This window comes from Gossypium hirsutum, chromosome D01 (genome assembly GCF_007990345.1).
Source record: "Gossypium hirsutum isolate 1008001.06 chromosome D01, Gossypium_hirsutum_v2.1, whole genome shotgun sequence".
Taxonomy (NCBI): domain Eukaryota; kingdom Viridiplantae; phylum Streptophyta; class Magnoliopsida; order Malvales; family Malvaceae; genus Gossypium; species Gossypium hirsutum.
In genome coordinates, this window is record NC_053437.1 from 34991872 (window position 1) to 35002574 (window position 10703).

General features: G+C 35.4%; 1 non-coding gene across 1 annotated transcript; it reads left to right on the forward strand.

The window, feature by feature from the left end:
- The first annotated feature begins 5276 nt into the window (after window positions 1-5276).
- LOC121214244 (small nucleolar RNA R71) lies at window positions 5277-5380 on the forward strand. The gene has a single exon (XR_005909830.1). It is a non-coding gene; the product is annotated as a small nucleolar RNA R71 (small nucleolar RNA).
- The last annotated feature ends 5323 nt before the right edge of the window (window positions 5381-10703 follow it).

Below are 10703 nucleotides of genomic sequence, written 5' to 3' on the forward strand. Positions count from 1 at the left end.
ATATTGAATTTTAAAAAAAAAGAAATTAGAAAAAAAAAATTCAAAGTGTTTAGATTCATTTCATTCTGGTCATTCTCGATCAAGACTTCTTTTCCATCACCATTCAATTTACGCCACACTTAATAGCCAACAAACTTGTTTTCTTTAGCCCACCTACATCCTTTACATATTTTTCTTTGCAAAACCTTTGAAACCGACCCCTAAACTAGAAGATCTAGTCTTTTGAAGTTTTATACGAAATCACAAGAGAAGATACGAGAGGAAAAAGGCGTGAGTGAGTGAGCACAATAGAGTGGAGGTAAAAGCCATTAAAGAGTGTAAACACGAGTGGAGTGCCAAATTATTTTCATTTTGAGTGAATTGAGAGTTTTTGTTGTGAGGTTATAATTTCATATATCAAGAAGCCCTACGAGAAACATGGCGGAAGGGCAACCTGTTCGGAATGTACCAGACTTGAATTTGCAAGCATTGCTACGCGAGATGGAACGATTGTTCAATCAAAAGTTGGAACTGATTCAAGATAGACTTGCTCGTGTGGAAGGAAGAGCCCAACGAAGAATAACTCCCTTAAGACCTCTGAGAAATCGAGGACGGCAATATGATTTAGATGATGAATCTTTCGAGCCGATTGAACACGAAAGTGATCAAGGGTCCTATGCGAATGTCCAATGGAGAGGCCTACGCAACCGAGGCCAACGAGACAGAGAGAGGTTCGATGATGACTTGAAAAGCATTAAGTTGTCAATCCCTTCATTCCATGGCCGATCGGATCTCGAAGCTTATCTCGAGTGGGAGAAAAAGATCGAGCTCATATTTGAATGTCATAATTATTCTGAGGCCAAGAAAGTTAAGTTGGCTGCTATCGAGTTCTCTGACTACGTGATGATTTGGAGGGACCAACTTACGACTAGCCGAAGATGAAATGGAGAACGTCCTATCCAAACATGGTCCGAGATGAAGGTTGTAATGCGATGATGATTCATCCCTTCGTACTACCACTGGGAGTTGTACCAAAAACTCTAAAATCTTACACAAGGGACGAGAAGCGTGGAGGATTACTTTAAGGAAATGGAAGTTGCCATGATTCGAGCGGATGTGGAGGAAGATCGAGAGGTGACTATGGCTCGATTTTTGGCTGGACTTAACTATGAAATAGCCAACATAGTTGAGTTGCAACACTACGTGGAGATCGTCGACATGGTGCATATGGCAATCAAAGTCGAGAAGTAACTCAAAAGGAAAGGTGTTGTTCGTGGCTATTCGGCTACGAGTGCACCCAAGTGGAACCAAGGTTCAAGTAAAAATGCCATCAAAAATCAAGCGAAAGAACCTGCAGTGCCTGTGAAGTCTACCAAGTCTTTACCCGAGTCTAGCAAAGGTAAGGCCATTGAAAATACTCAATCCCAAACACGCGATATTAAGTGTTTTAAGTGCCAAGGGAGAAGGCACATAGCGAGCCAATGCCCAAATCGCAACACCATGGTGACACTCCCTAATGGAGAAATAGAATCGAATGAGGAATTAGATAAGAATGAAGAGGAGACCAAAAATCCATCTGATAACGAAGATGAGATAGAGTTTGCTGTTGAAGGCGAGATGCTCGTCGTAAAAAGAAGTCTTAGTGCGCAAAGCTCTATAGGTGAACCGCAACGCGAGAATTTGTTTCATACCCGTTGTTATGTTCATGGAAAGGTTTGTAGCGTTGTAATCGACGGTGGAAGTTGCATGAATGTCGCAAGTACACTCATGGTGGAAAAACTTGCTTTGGCAACTCTTAAGCACCCAAGTCCCTACAAGTTGCAATGGCTCAATGAAGGAGTCGAACTTAAGGTGACCAAACAAGTGTCGATTCCAGTTTCGATTGGAAATTACCATGACGAAGTCTTGTGCGACATTGTGCCCATGCATGCGACCCACTTACTGCTTGGGAGGTCGTGGTAGTTTGATCAGTGAGTCAAGCACGATGGGTTCTCTAACCAATATTCGTTCAAGCACAAAGGCAAAAACATCACTTTGGCCCCATTGTCTTCACAACAAGTGATGGAAGATCAACAAAGAATAAAGCAATCCTTGGAGAATTTGAAAGAACAGAGAAAGGAATTGAGAGAGAGTGAAAAAGAAAAGAAAAATGAATCAAAAGAAAAGAAAGAAGAGAGATTGAGAGAAAAGAATCGAGATTGTGAGAAAAACAAGATCTAGGAAAAAGAAAGTAAAAGACAAATGAGTGAGAAAAAGAAGAGTGTTTTATTTAACCGATGCCTTCATGATTTTTCTTTTCAGGTTAAACCAAGCAAGGAATTACGATTACATTATATTGCGGAAGAAAGAAGGTTTGTATTGATAGAAAAAGGTGGCACCGAATTTTTTCTTCCTACTTTTAAAGGTAAAAAAAAGACTTTGGAAAATGCTAAGACATCAATGTTTTATTCGCATGTTAATGAACATTGTGCTGATTCTTTGATCTTTGAAAAAAATTATTTTCTTGATGGTATTGGTTTATCTTTAAATTGCAATGAAATGCATGTTTTGAATGTGCAAGATGAAAGCCCGTATAAATTGTTCCTTCTAACTGATCATGTTGAAAAGGTATGGAAGTGTATTACTGATTCTGATTGTGTACAAAGATATTTGATTGACTATCATTTGAATCGATTGAGTTTGCTTGATTGTAATAATGGGAAGATGAGACTGTTTGACAATTTGAGATTTGCAAGTTTTGATCGAATGAGTCTAATGGTTCATGATCGATTGAATAAACTTTTCATGTCTTGCGGATATAAATTGAGCATGAATCCTTTGCATTTTCTACTACTGAACATGGGGAGTCCACTTGAGAAGGGAAGATCTATTTATATTCTTAGACTCAGCACTGGCTTAATTGTTCAAATTCTGATTGACATTTCTGCGCAAGTTTGTAAGTCCTTCATTCGTTTTGTTCCCAATTCATTTCTTTATTATGTAGATCACATCTTTATTTGTTATATTCCTAAAGAGGGAGAGACAGCTTCTAACTTTATTCTCTTACGAGAATAGTGTGATTTTAAGAATTTTAGAAGAATTATTGTCAACCAAGGGGATTGTGATGAGGAAGGATTTTTCGCGAGTAAATGGCCCGATTTGGGGACTAATTGCTTAAAAGAGGGAGGGGATGATACGACCACGCTCCGGGCACACTTTTGGACCAGCTCCCTACGCATTGATTGCAAACGCATGCGGGCAAAATTAGCTCAATTCCATTTCATTGGGCTCAAATTAGCTCATTTCTAGCTCCATGAACTCATTTCAGCTCATTTGAGCTCAATTGTAAAATTTGTGACTATGCATTTTAGCTGCTGGAATTAATTTAATTTGTCTTTAAAATAAATTAGTTTAATTAGTTACAGCATGCATATGAATTAAATTAGGCTGATAATTCTACATTAAATATGTTTTATTTTATTACATGTTTTAATGATGTCCAAAGTCTAGCCGAATTTACATCAAATAATTAAGTTGTCCAAATTCAGACAGGTTTTCATTGTTTTTTAAGGGCTGCCAAATTTAATGTGCAGAATTTAAGTGTTATTTGCTGCTCAATTTATTATGTCTAACATGCATTTGACTTATTGAATTTATTTGCTGTAGGTACACTATACTTGGATGTTCTAAGATGCATGAAAGAATTAAAAGAAGGTACATGCATGGTACGGCACATGCGTGTTTGGGAAAATTAAATTTGTTTACTGATTGATTATCCTAGGTGACCATTCGGCCAAGAGAGTTATTGTTTCATACTCCCAAGAAGGCCATTCAGCCGAAATTATTCCTTTCACATTCTTGGGCAAATGTTCACACATGGTGGCTATTCGGTTCAAGGTTTTCACATTAACAATGGCTGATCAGTAACTCCTTGATTGCTGGTCACTTTCCAGCAATAATTGCAATATAAATGAGCTCATTTAAGCATATTAAATGAATCAAGCTGCTGCCATACCTCTCCAAGCTTCCAAGCTTCCAAGTCCATTGTTCATTCTAGAAGCTGTCCATTCAAGCTCACGTTCAGCAAAATCTTGTTAGCCTAATTATATAGATTCATTTGCTTAGTTTTTAAGAATTCAGGTGGCTATACGGCTAGCTTAGTTTTTGCCTATAAATTGTGTTGATTTCATTTTGTAAAGGAATTTTCTTTTGAACCTTAATGAATTACTGTCAATTTGTGGAGAGATTTTCTTCTCTTAAATTTCGTCCAAAAACTTCGTTGACTTGTCGAACTAGTTAGTGGCGTCAACCCGTTGTTCAACCGAACTTATAACGATTTCATGTGGCGTTCAATGTAAATTATACCAAGGTTCCTATCTATTATAGATAGTGGGTCGAGGTTTCCCTATCCATTTCCTAAACAACTTTAGAACCTATAAGTTTCGGGTCGACCTTCAATCGAAGTGTTGGTTCACTCTTGTTCTTAAGTTACCATTTTAGTTCTAATTACCAAGTTTTCTTTTATTTTACAACCAAGCTTCAATAATTCGATTAGCCATCTTATTCTTAAGTTATCCTTGACATCTTTAAACCACATTTAGCTTAATATCCGTCTTCATTCCATCTCAAATGATTCTTCTTTGTTTTAACGATCGGGCAACTATACGACTCGGATTAATCTACGAGGCCGGGGCGTATCATATGCCTTCTATAGATTCTCTAGGCTATTGGATGGTTCAGCTTGGGTTGGTTTTTGAGCTTGTTGGGAAAAACTAGGTGGCTGGGTCGATCTAGGTTGGACATAATTGTTACTGGTTCCTACCCCTTAGTTACTCCAGGAAATATTTGGGTGGTTTTGGTATGATGGGTTATAGAAATTGGATTGCAGCCCTTGCCTTCCTCGATTTTGGTTCTGGTTACTCATGTAATACACAGATTCTGGGTTCGATGGACATTTTTCAAAAAAATGTCCTTCCCCACAATAAACACAGGCTACATTTTCAAATTAATTCAGTGGCTGTGCTGCAAAACTATTACACCCGTTAGTAGTAAGATTTTTTAACATTGAGGATATTGATGATACTTGAGATGCAAGTGAAGTAAGAGCGTCTACTTCATGTGTTCCAGCGACTCATCTTCCTGACGCTGCTCGATTGGTTGGCCATTGATAATTATTGCTGGAAATCCTCTCAATGATTTCATAAGCCTCATTATAAGACTTAGAAAGGAGAGCACCATTAGCAGAAGCGTCCACTACCATCCTAATGTGAGCATTGAAACCATTATAAAATGTCTCAAGTTGTATGCAATATGGGATTATGTGATGAGGGCACTTCTGTAATAATTCTTTGTACCTTTCTCATGCCTCATACAATGACTCATCATCTATTTGTTGGAAAGCATTGATCTCGTTCCTTAACTTAGCATTCTTGCTAGGCGGGAAATACTTCATAAGGAATTTTTCTACTAACTCTTGCCATGTTGAAATTGATTTTGGTGGTAATGAGTTCAACCAAGCTCGAGCTCTGTCCCTTAGTGAATATGGGAACACCTTCAATCATAATGCATATTTGGGTACTCTAGCTAAATTGAAAGAATTGCTTGTAAGAGTATGCCCAAAGATCAATCATGAGATGGTTGTAATAACATACTTGATTTATCATGTTTATTAATATAAGGCAATATAAGGCGCTACCATTATTATTTCAGTTTCTTTTCTGTGAGTATAAATAAATTGTTTTATAATAATGTCTTGAGAATAATATGATTATTCTTAAAAGGTCCTTAGTCAAGTATTATTGTTGACTAGAACAAAAATAATGCATTAAGACTAACATGTAGTTTATTGATGATAAAGAGTTGTCATTGATATGGAGTGTCAAAATCAATGTATGAATATGTGTGTTAGAGAATAAACATATTAGACTGACCCGCTATGAGTATGTTTCTTGGATTATTATGTAATTGTCACAACATTACTCATAGTGACTAATATATATATGATCCTCAGACTTGAGATCATCATTATCCCAACATCGTGAGTTGTATATTTTGATACAGTCAAACATACACCGTAACTTGTTGTTCTATAAAGGCTGATGTTGGATATACCACAATCTATGTAGAGCGATATGGTTGATCAATATAGGATAAGTCCCTCCTACATAATGGGAGTAATATCTTAGGCCACTTGATTGAGTGAGACTAGAAATGCATGGCCATGCTCAAATAAGTTGATATGAGATTTCATACTTATTTGTATATCATAGTCTACTCAAGATATCAAGGAACATGGGATGGACTATGCAAGTGTGACTACTCCATGACTTGTGTCCAATCCAGAGATAAAGGACTTAAGGATTAATGCATGAAAGGTTAATCGCAAAAAGGTTATGTAGAATCATGATTTCTTGTAACTTAGGTAGTAATGATGCATTACTAGATGTCACTCATTGTTTGTAACATTAGAATCGTTCTAGTATTACTGCTAACGTTACAAAAACCTACAAGGTCACACCCTATGGTTGAAATGAACGGAATAAAACATAGTTGGTATTGTGTTTGGTTGTCACATGAATTAAATTAATTATAGAATTAATTTAATTAGGTAATCAAATATTGAACATATTATATGTACAAGATTGTTGTACACATAATGAGAATATAGTTCTATTAATATATGAATTTGGTTTGTATATAAATCTAAATAAATATAGTTTATCGGAATCCTTGTTATAACTAATGTAATTATAATTTTCTGTTTAAAATATTATTATATTTATTTATTTTTAATTATGATTATTATGTTCAAATAAAAAATTTATGAATTATGATTCATTATATATATACCAATTATAAGAGGGTTAGTGTGTGAGATTTTTAAAAAACCCTAAGAAATAAAATCCCAAAATTTTGCTTGTGAAGTCTAGTAGTTGTCAAGCAAACAATTCTCCAAAACAGTTTTAGGGATTTCTTCCGTTCATTGTCAAACCGGGTGGATTACGTAGAGGTCAGAATCACAAAAGGTTACGGCTTGGTTCGATACTAGATTAGAATTCTCATTGTCGAGGCGTCACTGTCTACTCAGATTGAAATTACGGTAATTTTGAAACCATTATTTCACCCTGATTCGTTCCTCACACATGGATCCATGGGTTGGATCATCGGAATTATTTTTTTATTAATTTTCACTGCACCATGGGGGTACCGACATTCCCAACATCACTCACCTCCATAAACAGTCTTAAGTGTAGGTGAGGATCTTCGGTAGGCATTTCACTGAATTGGCCCACTGTCTGAAACATCTAGAACATGCCTGGCTTCAACTCGAACTGTTGTGCCTCAATTTCGGGTCTCCTAATACCCGGATTAAGATCATGAAATACTAGCATGGTATACTGTCTCAAAGCTCTATCCCTATCATCAGCAATAAGTGATACGAACTCGTCTCGTGATGTTTTAAGTCGTATGTGTTTCCCAATCTTGAATTGAGTAAGGATGGATTCGTTTCGGTTTTAAAATGAAACAAAATAGAGATAATGGCTTCAAACAAAGGTAATAAACAAAATAAAGAGGAAACAATAACAAATTAATTGGCTAAGACCGAAAATGAACCAACAATAACGAATTGTTGACCCGAATCTCAAAATGGTCTTTAGGTGTTTTCGGTTAAAGGAAACAGGAAAGGAACCTTGACCCACTATCAACTATGATAGGAACCAAAGGTATATTGAACGCCACACCAAAGGTGATAAGTTCAGCAACAAAGAAAAGATGGACGCCACAAGCTATGCTTGATAAGTCAAATCAATTCCGAAAGAACAAAGAGAATTGGATAGCTCACAATTCAAATATTTCATCTATATTCAGCAAAAAGTTGTTCCCTCTATGGCTGATTACATCTATTTATAATGCTAGAACAAGGTAACCGAATGGTCAAAAACATCCACTTAATGTGCCATAAAAAACTGATGTCTTTTCTTATTCTTTGAACCAAATAACTCCTTCCATAAAATCACTTTAATTCAGCTGATTTGAATGTCTTTAATGGCTTAGAAAATGACTCTTGAGTTGTCCTTGGCTAGTTGAATAGACACCATCTCTTACCAGCTCCTTAATGACATTCAAAGGCTTGATTAATTTCTCTTAAAAGCTCCAAAAACGGCTGGAAGTGGAAGAGTTGCTGCTGAATTTTAAAGGGCATAAAATGCGCTTTAAAAACTCCTTTTAATGATCTTTAAGCTCCTTTTTTTAACAGCCCCTTTAATTGAACTCAAAAGAACTTGAACAGCCACTTATTAAATGTGTAACAGCCTTGAATTGTAACCACTATAAGCTAAAAAGTCACCTGCAATAAACACATTAAAATGAGTTTATTAAACACATTAAAACACTTATTAATCATAACACATATTAAACTTACTTAAATAAATGAACTAAAACATATATGCAATAATTATTCCAGCAACTAGTTTAATTAAAGAAGCATAATTTAAAGAACTTAATTTATGCATCAATAAATAATCCTAGGAACTAGATCAATTAAGAAGCATCTTATTTAATAAAGTTCAATAACTAACTCATGTATTAAAACTTTAAGATAAGTTAAATTAATTGATCAGCAACTTATTTATTAAACTAAAACAAGTTAATTAAAAGAAACAAATTCAGCTTGCAATAAATTGCAAGTAACGCCTTTTGAACGGTTTGAAGCACGACTATCAAATCCAGCCACTCCCTCTTCCCAAGCTCGTTCCACATAGCTTGCTATTGCATTTCGAAATCTCTTAGCTCGTGATCGAGTTATTGGTCCTCATGGCAGCTCAATGGATTCGGTAGTAATTTCCCGGGCTAAGGTTGCATCAATAAGGATAGGATTTTGAACAAGGTTTGCTCCGTTTCCTTGATTCAGATTTTTGAAGCTCACCTCTTCAGTCCTTCTCTGACTTGCTTGTCTTCTTCGCTATCAAAAAGTTTGTTCAATCTCAGGGTCTACAGGGAGTAATTCGATGATTCGGTCAATACTTATAAACACTTGAAATAATCACAGAAAAATTAACTAAGTTAAAATTTGAACAGAAAAATAAACCAAAATGCAAAACTAACAACTTCACAAATAATGACATTTTTTATAACACAATCCCCGGCAACGGCGCCAAAAACTTGGAATGATAGAAATCTACAAGTGTATACAATTGCAACAAGTAATAAAGTGACAAGTAAATGTCGAGTTATCGTATCCACGGGGACTGTGAAAAGAACTATTTTTGAATGCTATTCAAAGCACTTTGGTGAAGAAAAATATTTTGTTTCAAAAGGGTGATTAAAAACCAAGATTTTAAACTAAGTGAACTAAATAAATAAATCTCAAATGAACAATTTCAAAATATGTTTTTAATCAAGATGACATAATTGTGTTAAATTAATTACATTTCTTAACTTAGAATTATTAAACTCATGTTTATATCGTTAGGAATAAGTTCACGGCAACTCGGTAATTTGCTAACTTATGAACATACTCACCTACCAAAATCCATTTATCTCTTGACTATATCCCTATGTCAATTCAACCGATTAAACAAATTTTAATAGGAAAATATGATATTGCACATACATACTTATTAAATCGAAATAATCTCTTGTACATATCCCTATGTAAATTCAAACAATTAACTCTATTTAATAAACACATAAAAGACTATGTGAGGTAACAAAGTATCCTTACCTTGAAATAGTTTAATCACAATAATCTTGCAAGTTATGCAAGGCAAATGTATCGTCAGATACCGTTACTAATCTAACCCTCAGCTACCTTAGATGATTAAACATGCACTGATTAAGTATTGTGGCCATTAATTACAATTTCAATCTGTTTAAATAATTAATTCATTAGTTTCCTAACAATGGTAATGCAAGAATAACTTATTCATGATTTTACTTAATCAAGCATCTTATCGAGACCTATAACAATATAACACAATTTTAATAATTTTAACAAACAAAATGCAATCAACCTAACACAAATTAAATTCAAGCTAAATTGATTAAAGTAACCATTCCAACAACATAAATATTCATAGATATTTTTAGCATAACAACAACAAAAATTAAAAAGATTGGGAACAATAATCAAATCCGGTGTTTTTCCGTGGCTTGACTAGTTGCTCCGTTCTTCCTTCTCTATTGTCCTCGTCGACTAAGGCTGCTATGAACACTTAATTACTACTCCAAATAGCTGATGAATTCCCTTTTCCCAAGAGGAGAAATCGGCAAGAGAGCAAGGGAATTTTGGAATGGAAAAGAAGAGAGAAAGTGGAGAGAAGAGAGGAAAGATGTGACTGCTTGAGGTGTATTTTTAAAATGACCAGCCTAAGAGGGTTTTATAGCTTAGGAAGGCTGTTAAAAATAGCTAAAATTATCAGCCAAAGAACCCTCCCTTGGCCGGCCACACATGTGGCAAGGTTGATAGTTTCAACTTTGCTAATTTAGGCTTGGGGAAAATCTATAAAGTCACCAATTGTAGAGGGGTTTGAATGCAAATTGAACAAGTCTTCAACAGCCTCTTTGCAAGCTTAAATAATCAGCTAATAAGCTGATTTGGGTCAGCTCTTGGGATAGTTTGATACAAGTCACAAAGGCCCAACTCAAGCTCAAGAACGTGATGGGCTCAAATTACCACAAGGCCCAATAACGAGGTCAAAGGCCAGGCAAATGCGTACGAAACTAAATGGAATCATTCAAGACTT